Here is a 13436-nt window from a genome sequence, read left to right on the forward strand (position 1 = left end):
ACTTGACATTCTTTAACGTGAAAATGCAACCCCTACCTTCAACCCCCTTAGAATGACATGTACAACCCCCAATTTTTAAAATAGGAAGTATAGGCTTGTGATATTTCGTTTGAAAGGTCTTTTCATTCTCCATTCAAAAATGCTGTCGCTTTCAAGATTATTAAGCTTGGCAACATCCTAATCTCAAATAAAACTGTCTTCTAACATTATTTAACATAACAGGCGTGATCGACCTAATCGCAAGCGTTATTCGTTCTTTTAAGTCATTTAAATCAGAAGGTTTGTTTTGTACACATGGCTCTTCACATATCCCCATAAAAAGAAATCTAATAATGTCAGATCAGGTGATCGCGCTGGTCATTCAATCGATCCTCGCCTCACTATCCACCGATTGGGAAATATTGTATCGAGGTACGGCCGGACATTAAGTTGGTAATGTGGTGGTGCTCCATCCTGCTGAAACCATATCGTATTCGCTGGAACTTGAGGGTTTCCTGGATCAGGATATAAATTTGCCAACGTTGGAATGACATCATTTTGAAGTAATGCCAAATAATTGTTGCCATTCAAGTTGCCCTCAATGAAAAAGGGGCCAATGATATTGTTTCCTACAATCCCTGCCCAAACATTAACCTTTTGAGGGTATTGAGTGTGTTCTTCTCTCATCCAGTGAGGATTTCCGTGGCCCAGTAGCGGCAATTTTCCCGATTAGCATGACCGTTAAGTGGAAAAGTACACTCATCAGAAAACATAACGTCTTCTAATTGGATAATATTGTTATCCAACATGTCCATCATTTGCTCACAAAAAAAAGTTCTCCTATTAAAATCGTCTTCCATGAGCTCCTGAGTAGGTATCATCTTATAGGGATGCAATTTATTTTCTTTTAATATGTTTACTATCGATGTATGGCTAGCATTGAATGTAGTGGATGCCTGTCTACTCGATGTATGTGGATTTTCCTGAAACTCAAGCAACACATCTAATTTGAGTTCATCACTCAGTGCATTGGCAGCTGCTTTTTTTATCTGCCTTACATGACCAAACTCGCGAAACTGCTTCTCTGTTTTACTTATTGTTCCTTGGGATATAGGCGGTAAATTAGGCATTTCCATTAATCTAACCATTTTTCAGAATTGAATTGAACGAACTTTTTACTTAAATTAAAATACTGACAACTTAAATAAAACAATTTACTAATGCGTGTTAAAATAACGTTGCCACGGAAATTCTTTAAAGTTTTTTAATGGTTACCATCTAAAAACCACATTGCTATGGTTTTTGTTCACTTTCTCATTATCAAGACCTAAACGGGAAATAAGTTTTGAGTATATTTTATCGAATTTCGGTAACCACATGATTTAATTTATTTTATCTTAATTAATCTTAATAAACTTAAAAGCGACAACGTTTTTGAATGGAGAATGAAAAGACCTTTCAAACGATATATCACAAGCCTATACTTCCTATTTTAAAAATTGGAGGTTGTACCTGTCATTCTAAGGGGGTTGAAGGTAGGGGTTGCATTTTCACGTTAAAGAATGTCAAGTTATAATTTAAATTTGACGTGTTTCGGGATTTTTTATAAATATGTACAGTAACCTAAATAATGAATTTATTCCATTTGGCTTTTACACACTGTATTTTAAGAGGAAGCGTTAAATTCAAGGTAATTTGAACGTTAACATTCGGAGATTTGTAATGCGTGATTTTAAAATCTTATACAGAGTCTCATAAAAGATAGTGCTTTCTAAAATAAATTAAATTTAAAAAATTAAAAGATTTTAAAGTGTTAGAATGGTAATCCGAAGATAAAATATGGTTATTTGCCTACAAGATCGAAACCAAGTACATCCAATTGGCTACCACAAAAGTATCAATTGATAAAGTTCTACATAATAACATAATTTCTTAAATTATAATATTGTTTGAAAACAATTTCCGGATTAAAATTTATAAATTTTTATGACAGGAAAGAATGAAGAAAATTGTACTTTCACCAAAAACCAAGAAGAAAGAGCAGTAGTATAATGTTTTCGGTCTGAGGCCTGTAAGGACTATTGAGCTCGATAAATCAATAAATTTATTTTTTTATAGCACTGTTGTATAATTTGTTTCAAAAAATACTCTTATTGATTTTCTCTCTGACCAAATAATACAACGAAACATTCTGAAGAAATCTACACAAATTTTGGATTGTTGAAAATAAACAACACCCTAGTATCATCGGTCATACATCGCATTAGATATTTATCAGCCGAGAATAGATGTAAAGTAATAATTTTCGAAGTATTGCGTGATATACCACATACTGCTAATTATCTGAACACACAAGGCATTTATTTACTGGCCTACATAGCAAAAACATCCACTTTGTTGATATATTCCACGGTGCGGCAGCGGGGATGCTACTCCCACCTTGTTAGCAATGCTAAAGGAGAACCAACACGTCCATATTATAATACAATTAACAATCTATTAGATCATAGCGCTAGTTGACTTATTAATAGTAATTAAAAAATCCACTTATGAGCGAGTCTACACGCAATGCTCACTGGGAATATTATTTTACTGTTTGTACAATTAAATCTGAGGAATAACTACAGGGTAAATCAAAACTTATTAGACAAATTTAGAAATTTGTTGTTGTGTTGTATTGTATGGTGTTTGTAGGAATGAACTGGAAACCTAAGTGTAGGGCGAGAAAATTTAATTAAAATACATTAGAAATGGTCATAGAATTAAAGAAGATAAATTTGCGGTAGATCAGTGATTCTCAACCTGTGGGGCGCGCCCCCCTAGGGGGCGCGGTATTATTAATGGGGGGTAGGGCGTGAGCCTATCCGAAAAAAACATCAACAACATTGACTAATTTACTAAAATCAAAGCAAAACAAAATTCTTACAAAATAAAAAATAAAATACACATGAATATTGATATAACAGGTATAATTATAAAGAGCGCTGAACACTAAATTATGAACAAGTTTAATAATAAATCAGTGACTTCCTTGAGCTTGTTTTGTAGAGCAAAGTTTATGGAAACGGAGTGTAATATTAGAAATCGACGTTTTCAGTTCTTTTTCTATATTTAGCTGCGATCTATATTTGGTCTTCAAAGCAGCCACCGCAGAAAATCCTGTTTCGCAAATGTAGGATGTCGAAAACGGCAATAGTATACGGAACGCTTTGGTTTTCAGAGCAGAAAACTCATCATTTACTCCTGCCCAAAATTCCAAGAGGCATTTATTATTAAACTGTTTCTTAATTTCATCATTTGCCGTGAAGTCAATGAAGGTTTCTTCTTCGGCAATAGAGAACCCTTCCGGTGTAATTTGGAACGGATTCCTAACCCACTCGTAGCTACGTATTAATTTGTCGTCGGCAAAAAAATATCTTTTAAAATTTTTAGTCAGAATCACTAAATGATTTTAAATGGTTACAAAAACAACTTTCACGGGTTTTTCTTCAACTTTGTAAGTTTTAATACATTCATCCACATTTGCAAACATTTCTAGGTTTTTTGCTTTAAATTTCTGCTTCACAATTCCAATTTTTTACAAAAACCATTAACTTTATTACTCGTATCCAGTATATATGTATTGGCTCCTTGAAGTTGAATGTTCAAAATATTTACTTTCTCGAATATGTCAACCAAGTAGCTCAATTTCATCAAAAATAAACTATCTCGAAACATCTCGGCTTCCGGTCTATTTTCTTCTTCTAGAAAAATAGCGATTTCATGTCTTAATTCAAAAACACGTTGTAAAAATTTCCCACGTGATAACCATCTTGCCTAAAAATAAAATAATAATGCTGAATGTAATGCACCCATGTCTTTACAAAGTGCAAGGTTGGGTGCAAGTGCAAGTTGAAAGGTCTCATTTTTATGTAATTAACTACTGTTACAAGCGTTGTTAGCACAATATTCAGGCCAGGAGACATTTCTTTGGAAGCCAGAGCTTCTCTGTGGATCATAGTGTGTCCATATACACATTGGAGACTTTTGTTTCACAAACGCTTGTAGACTATGACATTTTCCGGACATTGCACGAGCACTATCTGTGCATATTCCGACGCAATTCTTCCACTCTATTTTTGCTTCATTTATATAATCGTTTAAGATAGCAAATAATGCGAGCGACGTTGCTTTCAGTTCTGTTGGTTTGCAAAAAGTGGTTCTTCTACTAATGATATGCCATCATAAAATCGAACGTAGGCAATAAAATGAGCATCTTTATTGCTATCTGTTGCCTTATCAAGCTGAATCGAAAACAGCTTGTCGCGCAACTTCCCGAGTAGCTGATCCTGTACATCTTTATCTATATCACAAATTCGACGGGCAACAGTATCGTTTGATAGAAGTATAGACTCCAATTTTTTGGCAAAATTATCTACAAACATAGTTTCTACAATTTGAATTGCTGCTGGCAAAATAAGCCCTTCACCAATAGTGTGAGGCTTTTTACATCTAGCTATTTGATGGGAGGTTTTATAAGAAGCAAGTAAAGCTTTTTTATTTACAGTCAAAGTTTTTTTAAAAATGATTTTTGTTTTTCATGTGAATTTTAATTTTAACTTGAAGAATTCTCGGGCATGATTAATGCACTCACTATGAAGCGTTTCCAAATGTCTTTTAAGTTTATTTGGTTTTATGTTGTCGGCTGCTAAAATTTTTGAGCAAATGATACATAGAGGCCGTTGTTCTTCATTTACTTCAGTAAACGTAAACCCAAAAGTTAAGTAATCTTGAGAATATTTTCTTGATTTTATTTTTGGAACCACTCTTGCCTTTACACTTGTTGATGCTTCACTAGTATCGAATGCTCGCTTACGCCTAGTTAAAAATTTATTTACAACATAAACATTCACAATGTGAAAATTTAACAGGTGCAGAAGGACTGACTGGACTGACTAAAATGACTCGACTATGGTCTAGGTCTGAGAAGGAAAGAGGAGAACGCGGAACTCGGAACTTCTCGTGAAGAGAGACGATCGGTTCTGGATTGGTGTTGCCACATATCAATAATGTTATTTATTCTCGGTAATTTGGTAATTAAGGTTTTACTGTAAGTTTAGTGCAAGGGCGGATCCAGAGAGACTGGCTAAAAAATTTGACAAATAATTATACTTTAATAACAATAAGGTCTGATTGTCTTTATGGCACTCAAGTGTGTGAAAAGTGCTTTAAAAAAATTTCGGTACCACCGAAAAAAGTTCATGTACCACCACCCCACCCCCCTGAAAATCGGTCCTGGATTCATATATTTGTATTGTATGAGAGGGGGCGCGGTGAAAATAATTATATAAAATTGGGTCGCAACTGGTAAAATGTTGAGAAACGCTGTGGTAGATGTAGGAAGTCTAGATTAGAAACTGTGGAAAAGATAAAAGGGCGTCAAAGAATAGATATGCCAGGAGGAATGATTGAATGGTTAGAAGTCTCAAGGTAATGTTAAAGGGTAGTTCGTTTGGACTTTTGGAAAAGGTATATAGTTAAATGCTAGATAGGCAGAATAGTACAGGAACCTACAGAAATAAAGTTAGGGCAGAATTGAGGGTCCTAGTAACAAAGTCGGCAATCTCCACTTTTTACCAAAATTGAGTCAGTTACATAAAATTATTTGTATTTTAAAACACTATACAAAAATAAAGAGAATAAGAATCAAAAACGACATTATCCGCCTATAGAATAGCATATAGTTTTAGCCTAAGAATCAAACACAGCAATCTCCATAAACTCTTTCCATAAAACATAAGTTTATTCATTTAGCAAATTCACATCTGTAAACAGGAGCACGTGTTGATATTCGCCCTCTCATTCGTCAAGAGGCTATTAAATATAATTTATTAACTTAAGCCAGACGGATTCTCATGTTACAGATCCAAACTTGCCGGTCTGTTTTAATTCAAATTATAGCGTGTTGCTTTTTTATTTAAAATGTTTACTTTGTTATGTATCTCTTAGTTAATGAATATTTTATTTTAGCACATTTTCCTTTAATGGAACATTAAATTTTGCTCACCGTGATTAAATTTCAAGAAATTCTTACACTAATAGTTTCAAAAGTAAATATTTTTAAAAATCATATAATATACCTCAGTACGACCCTGTTTGGCTTTCACGTGCGTTTGTTGACGGATGGGAATATGTAAAACAAATGAAGTTCAGAATCAAAGTCGGCAATTTCCTCTTTGACCAATGAGAATTCTCGCAGCGATCATGTGATATACCGCTAGGAGTCGGCTGGAGTCGTTATTGTTATAATTTCGCGTAGTACCTTTTCAACGAAGGTGCCAAGCTGTTTGTTTTTTTATTTTGTTAGTATGTTAAAATGGAAACTATTACAACTCCTGTTGAAAACAACAATGCTCGCAACCGAATTCGCAATCCGTCCACATGGCGGCAAAATGTGTGGAATGAAATGAGGTACGTTCTTTAAATTTCAGTTGAATTTTTAACTCGAAAGATAATGTTGAAGAACAGATCTGGCTTCAGATTTTATTTATATAATTTTCTTGATTTATTTTATTAATAAAACTATTTTAGATGTTATGAAAAGCCAATAAAAGAAATTAATAATTTGTTTAAGCTACTGTTAATTTTATAAGGTCATTATTACAAATATTATTAAAAAAGTGTTATCTTTTCAGATACTTTTCATCATAGTAACCACAATTCCCTACTTGCGGTCACAAAACGAAAGCCTATCAATGTTTTTCTCTAACAATAAGAGATATCTAGTGTTTTCATGATGCGCTTTATGCAGCTAAGGACAAGATTAGACAAGATTTATTCATTCTAAAATTTTGTACAGTCCAATTATCTATACGTCGCCATAAAAAAACTCTAGATATGAAGCAAAAACAACGTCTGTGAAATGCCTTGTAAGGCATAGTTTAAATTACAAAAATAATTATAAATAGACCGTGTGTACCGTGTTGGTACATGCTGTTTTTTACTTAAAAATTTTTTTTTTTATTTTAAAATAGAATTAAATAGTTATAAACATTCTTATTTCAAAATTATTAAAAAAATGTTCCGGTCTGACAGAAAACTTATATCATGATGGTCCGGGGCTTAACGTGTTAAATAGTAAATAGTAAATGTATTAATACTTTTAAAAGTATTAAATCCGATTTTCGATTTGTCAATACAAACGGTGTTCTAAATGTATATTATCAGGTGTTCTCCAGAGGAGAGAGGAAAACCATCATACTTTAGAATTATTTTTATTACTAAGTATAATCCTAGCTTTACTACTCCCCGTACGGATGTGGGTTCCCTATGCATTGAGTTTGGAGAAAAAATTAAAAGATTTATAGATAAAGAAGAGAAGACAAAATTGATTGTTGAAAAAAAAATTCATAAGCTAAGGGCTAATGCATTTTTTGAGTTACTTAAAGAGTCACGAGATGATTTGATAACACTATCTTTCGATAATCAAAAAAACCTTGTACTCCTCAAGGTCCCAGACCAAAGTGGCTACAACTCTAGGCAACTGTATTTCAATAATTTTACCATAGTCCAGGAAACCCCTTAATCAAAGCTTACTCAAAAAATGTATTTTCGTATTATTGGTCGGAGGACGAGTTTTCTTCGAAATTTCTTTCGCCGTTTTTGACAGGCTTAACAAAATTGATTTTCACTCTGAAGTAACCACCATTAGGCTAATGAAAAATGGCTGCAGTGGCCAAAATAAGAACATTATGCTAATTTGAATGTGTTGCAAATGGCTTTCATCAAGAGCACCAAAACATGTACAAAACATTGAGGTAATTTTTTCGATGGTTGGCCATTCTTTCTTGCCAACTAATAGGGTCTTTGATAATATTGAGAAAGATGTTAAAAAACTGGATGTTATATTACACCCACAAAGATGTTTGGAGTTGTTTTCAAAAATAGCTACAGTTACTTACTTAGGGCAAAATTGCAAATTGGTTAATTGGAAAGAAACAGTCTCAAGTATTTTTAGACTCGCTGATACATGGCATTTTTCTTTTAAAAATACAAAGCGCTTTCTCCTAAGAAAATGCAAAAACTGAAAATTAATTACAGAAATGATTTGCAAACATTTAAAAGTGTTTTAAAGAAAGGTTGTACGATCTATATGATTGACCCTGTTATTATAGAAAGTGGTCTGCCAAAAGTAAATTCACTTAAGCTTAAATATGTTGATAAACTTCTCGCCAAGCACTTAAAAAACACTTATAGAACCATGGATGAACTCAAGTGTTTTGAAGATATTATCTTCAATAATAATCAACTAGAGCAGCTAGCAGTTCAGTAAGGAAACGCTGACACAGTTTCAGATCCTGAGGCAACTTGTGAGTTTATTGAAGAACTTCCTTCTATTTTAGTATAATACATAATATTTTGTTCTTTAAATTACCTAATTTTTAATAAAAAAATGTTGCTGTTTTATTTTTATGGGCTGTCATAAATTAAATTATTTGTAAAACTCTACAAGGTAACATAAAAACTTGTATTATTTTCTTGTCAAATTTTAGTATCAAAACCGGCATTCTCCATTATGTTTTTTAATAAAAAAAACTGTTAATAATTTAGGTAAAGTTTCTTCACTATTTGCTGTCATTTGCCATTGTCTTATAAATTAAACTATATTTGTTTCGATATCACCCAAAATAATAGCACATCATTGTTTTGCGTTTTACTCAAAAAAGAAATGTTGGAGATTGCCAACTTTGTTACTAGGATCCTCAATTGTAAAGAGATAAAGATGAGAGTGAATGTAAGATTAAGAAAATAGTTGACGATAGTTTTTAGGTCTTCACACAGATCCAATTGTAGTATATTTTTATCTTGAATATGATGCATCAAAGTAACACCATCTAGGATGGTGTTACTGATGTTTTTTAACTTTTAGGTAATTAGAAATGGCTGAAGTGTTATTCCTTTTAAGTGTTCTTGTGGATAATAATCTGTATGTTCTATCGACATAGGAGGCATCACAATCGGAGCATGACAAACTGTAAACCCCACTGCGGTTCATATAGTAAATAGAATCTTGTGTGCTAGTTAGAATTTTATGTGTTTGATGTGTTTGATTTTTTCAAATGGATGATTTGATGTGTTTGATTAAGAGATAAGAGTGTTATGGAATCTGCAAGTGGAAGAAATTGATAAGTTCGGAAGAAAGGAATATTGTTGAAGAAGTTTGATAATATTTAATTCCTTATGTATTCCTACGTAGACAAAGGAATGGTATGTTATCTGTGAATGAAATTTCTAATTGTAGAAAATTTGTCAAATAGAGACTGAACGAGATGGGGAGTAAATAACATGGTCGGGTTGAGTGGGTTTGCGATAGGCACCAAAGTTAAACTTGTCGTTGGGTCTGATAATAAACAAATCTAGACATTTTATGTCACTAGAAGGTTCTAGATCTAGAGCGAATTTAATATTGTGGGAAGTTTGGTTAATTTAAAGAAGTAGTTGGTGAGCTAAGTAAGGATTACCTGAAATGAAGACTAAACAGTCATCGACATATCGGAACCAATGTAAAATTTTAAAATTTTTCATGATAGAATTGTATTCCAAGTGACTCAAAGACATCAACTAGTAGTGGGGATAAGTAACTGCTCCATTGCTTAACCGTCAGGTTGTTTGGAAAATTATTGTTTAACACAAATAAATCTTGAGGTAGACATAATTGGAGAATATATAGTATTACTGAAATGAGGTGGAGCTGAATAAACTTGTTAACTAAAAGTGATTTTGCCAGACTAATTTTTTTCTGTTTGGGCCCTGAAGTAAAGTTACTAATCAAATTCAAGCATGGTGATGTCGGGCTTTAGTTTAATGAATTAAAGTTTATCACCCAAATGATAACAGTTTCATGCTGAGAATTGTGAGTTGATTAAATTTTTCAAAGTATTGAGAATGAATTTAGGGAGAATAGACACAGAATAGAGTATTATTAAAGCTAACAACGAAACAAATAGAAATCCTGGATTGACAAATTGAAATAAAGGAAAGAGGGGAAACCCAATACAACTGATCAGGAAAATAAAAAGTATGTGTAGAAAGCGAAATGTCATGACTAAAGAAGCAAAATAATCAAAGCAAAAGAAATTTACAAAGTAAAAAATTCTAAATTACAAACCGAAAGAAAGGAGTAGGTTACAATTTTCTATGATAGGATGTTTGATATTGAAGGTAAAAAATTCCCTAACCGTGGAATAAATATACCACCAAGAAAGAAAAACTGATGATTAAATATACATCGCCGTTTTGTTTTATATTCGCGCACATTTGCATTCACTTAAATGTTTTCTACAAACCAAGATTCTCATTTTTTAGAAACTTGACCCACATTTTTCGGAGCATGAAATAAATGTAGGTTGTGAATTGTAGTCGATACTAGTTTTCGGCTTCCTACACACACGATTTTATATTCCACATACCCGTATTTTAACTTATTCCGCATTCACTGACATGAAAAATTTATACTTCATGCACGAGTACAAAGTTTAATATCGTTGGTGGATTCGTACTCTTTTTATTTCGTATTTTATAGCCATCATTCTGTAAGTTGTCAGAAGTGAAATCGAAAGAACTTCTTACAGGAAATGAGGTTTTGTTATACATATGTTGTATTATTAAACGTAATCTTTGCCTGTATTTTTTTAAAAACATTGAATGTTGACGTTATTTTAAAAACAATAATAAATATTAAGTAAAAGACAAGTACTTATTGGTTAGATAATGACCCAAACAAAATAAAAAAAGAAATTATTTAGGTGGTATGTTAATGAAGGATCTGGTAGAAAATAATCTCTTTTTTTATATGTTATATAAAAGAAAAACTGTCATTAGAATCCACAGAGGATACTATATCTGGATTACCAATATAAAAAAAATCCTCCAAAATGAAATTTTTAAATAATGCGACGTGTTGTGTGGGACTAGAAACCTTAAATTATTTTAGTAATGACAACTTTAGCATTGTTCTGATTAATACTCGTTCTATAAGATATAAAACAGATGAATTATTTTTGTACCTAGAGGAATAATGATTTCTCCCTACAGTTGTAGTTACCGAGCACTGGCTTGAAACCACCGAGCCTTTTTTTGTAGAAAAATATACCACAGTTGCTAGGTATGATCGCCCAAGTTCAGCACATGGTGGTACTCTGATTCTTTCTACAAATAATAATTTCTCTCTTATAACAAAATATGACTTTATGTTAAATGAAGCCTTTTTTGAGTTTTTCATTGGTTTATAATAAAAATAATAATTTATACATTATTTGCATTTATAAATTACCTGATTCTTCTACAGAACTATTTTTTCAGTACCTGCTAAATTGGTTAGCCGACCTGCCCAATAGAAGCAAAAAAAATCTATGCGGTGACTTGAATATTAATTACACTGTTTCTTGTACTACTCAATTATCCTTAATTACTATTTAAATGGGAATAAGCCACAATTAAAGGTTAAAATACGTTTATTAACGTTTCAATTTCCACTTCGGAAATCGTTCTTTATTTTGAGAACGATTTCCGAAGTGGAAATTGAAACGCCAATAAACGTATTTTAACCTTTAATTGTGGCTTATTCCCATTTAAATAGTAATTAATTTAAAATGCCACAAGAAAATAGCTTCAGAACAATATCAATTATCCTTGGTCAATATATTTTAATTGTATGGTTTACAATGCACGTTAATTCTCCTACAAGGATTACTAAAACAACATCTACCATGATTGATTAAATTATTTCAGATTTCTCACCCCTAGATGTACGCTCTACAATTATTAGTGCAGGACTATCTGATCATGAAGCAGTATATACCAAGCTTAAAGGCTGATTTATAAACTTTACGTTGGCGCTGGCGCTGATGTTCGCGTCACAATATGGTCAAATGGGAAACTCGTATGTCTATTTATAAACATCGTTCGCCGTTGGCGTTGGCGTTGGCGTTCGGTTCCATTCAAGATAAACCAACTTTATCTTTTGCCGTTGTAGCACAGAATACACCAAGCCTTCTGTGGTTGAAGTCACGATCACAGAACATAAAAAAAACTGCATCTTTGTCATCGCAGATAATAGCGATACCTAAAAAGCGACAAGGTTTGTCAAACAAATCAAACTAACTTATTTTTTTATGTTTGTATTTCCACGTGTTCATAAAGTGAAATAGTTTAGATATTTTAATTTATATTCCCTATGTATTAGAAATTCCATCAGAGCGATAGTTTACATTTATTTTTAGTTTTACCATTTGCAGTAATTTTTCAAATACTGGAACCTGCATCCTGGTATATTTAAAAAACTGCTATGTATCCCAGTTTTTTTATATTTGTATAATAATTAAAATTACCTCTTGTCTTTCTGTTCTGGTTAATGGACCTCCGTTTGTATTGACGTTGTCTTTTATTTCGAAGGCTCAGTGCTGCTCGAATACAAAGTATCGTGTATAAGTGCCACTACACCTAATAAAGGCCGAGCATTTTCATTTTCCATTGTACTAATTTTCAAGCAAAAATTAATAATACCAAATCAAAAATGTAAGGTTGGAAATGATCTTTAACGCTAACGCCAACCGAAAGTTTATAAATGCAGTGGACTACCAAAAGTATCCGCACATTAGCCAAGCATATGCGTTTACTACGGTACATCAATAAATTTAGTACCAACTTTTTTGTCACTGAATGTATCTCCAAGTACAGAGGATCCTATCTAAAACTTATTAAAACAGCTAACAAAATGTACTTTAAAAATCGTCTGGGTAGCTCTAAAAATGTCTTAAAAGAAACTTGGTCCATAATAAATGATCTTCGAAATAAAACTATTACAGCTCAAACATGTTCTCTTCCAAACCCTGAAAATCTAAATAAGTACTTTGTTAATGTGAGTAAAAATATAACATCAACTATTTTTCCACAACAAGATCCTATTTCCTATCTCCAATTCAAAAAAAGTATTGAATTCATTCTTTATAAGACCGGTGATATATCTGAACTGATCCATACAATCAGTAGTATCAAAAGCAAATCTTCCTGTAGTACTGATAGACTAGGACTATCTATAAAAATTTTCTTACATCTCCAAAAAAATGTCTTGGAAATCCTGGTCTTACTAATTATTAATTAAAGACAGCCATTATTATTTCTCTTTATAAGAGTGGTGAAAAATCAAATGTCTGCAACTTTAGACCTATTCTCTTAGTACTAGTCCTATCCAAAATTATTGAGAGACTTTTCGTCAGTTCGGCTTTTTATCTAATAAATGTACTAGTAATGGTATGTTTACTGTACTATATGAGGTCTATCAAGCACTAAACAATAATCTTTACACTGCTACTGTTTTTTGTGAGTGTGCTAAAGGTATTTCTTTAAATTGGTTCCAATCTTACTTAAGAAATACGAAACAACTGGTTAAATCAAATAATACTACCTCTAGTCACAAA

The sequence above is a fragment of the Diabrotica undecimpunctata genome, chromosome 8, assembly GCF_040954645.1.
Source record: "Diabrotica undecimpunctata isolate CICGRU chromosome 8, icDiaUnde3, whole genome shotgun sequence".
NCBI classification, from domain to species: domain Eukaryota; kingdom Metazoa; phylum Arthropoda; class Insecta; order Coleoptera; family Chrysomelidae; genus Diabrotica; species Diabrotica undecimpunctata.